Source organism: Nuphar pumila, chromosome 4 (genome assembly GCF_984573655.1).
Source record: "Nuphar pumila chromosome 4, dmNupPumi1.hap1.1, whole genome shotgun sequence".
Classification (NCBI taxonomy): domain Eukaryota; kingdom Viridiplantae; phylum Streptophyta; class Magnoliopsida; order Nymphaeales; family Nymphaeaceae; genus Nuphar; species Nuphar pumila.
In genome coordinates this window covers 111,109,238-111,110,010 of record NC_143252.1, presented here as the reverse complement: position 1 = coordinate 111,110,010, position 773 = coordinate 111,109,238, and positions in this window count along the sequence as shown.

The window sequence follows — 773 nt, the reverse complement described above, 5'->3', positions numbered from 1 at the left end:
ATGATGATTGGAGTAGGTGAGAAACGAAATGCCCTATATCACTTGAAGATCTCAAATAGTATCCCTATAAGCTTTAGTTCTCATACCTCTACTTTTGACTTATGGCATTGTCGTCTCGGACATCTATCCCAAAAAATTATGAAATTTTTGTGTGATTATGATTTGGGTATTTTTATGAACAAACATTGATTTTGTGACATTTGTCCGCGTGCTAAACAAGCACACGTTCATTTTCCTTTAAGCGAGATATCAACTTCTATGTCTTTCGATCTGATTCATGGAGATATTTGGGGTCTTTATGCCCAAGCCTCTATCACAGGGGCACACTGTTTTTAACTTTAGTGAACGACTTTAGTCGATATTCCTAGGTATTTTTTATGAGGCATAAATTTGAAACTCAAAATTTGATTAAAAGTTGTTTTTAGTTTGGTTGACACTCAACATTAATAAAAAATTAAAATTATTTGAACCGATAATAGTTCCAAAAAAAATTCAATTGAAATGAATTTTTTTTGGCTGAATGTGGAGTCATACATCAACACAGTTATGTTGCAACTCCTCAACAAAATGAAGTTGTTGAACGAAAACATAGGTATCTCCTTGAAGTTGCTAGAGCCTTGTGTTTTCAAGCAAATCTTCCTCTTAAGTTTTGGGGTGAATGTGTTTTGATCGCGGCTTACCTTATAAATAAAACTCTTGTATCAAAGCTTGACGAAAAAACACATTTTGAACGCTTTTTTAACAAATGTCCTTATGCTTATTTGTGTATCTTT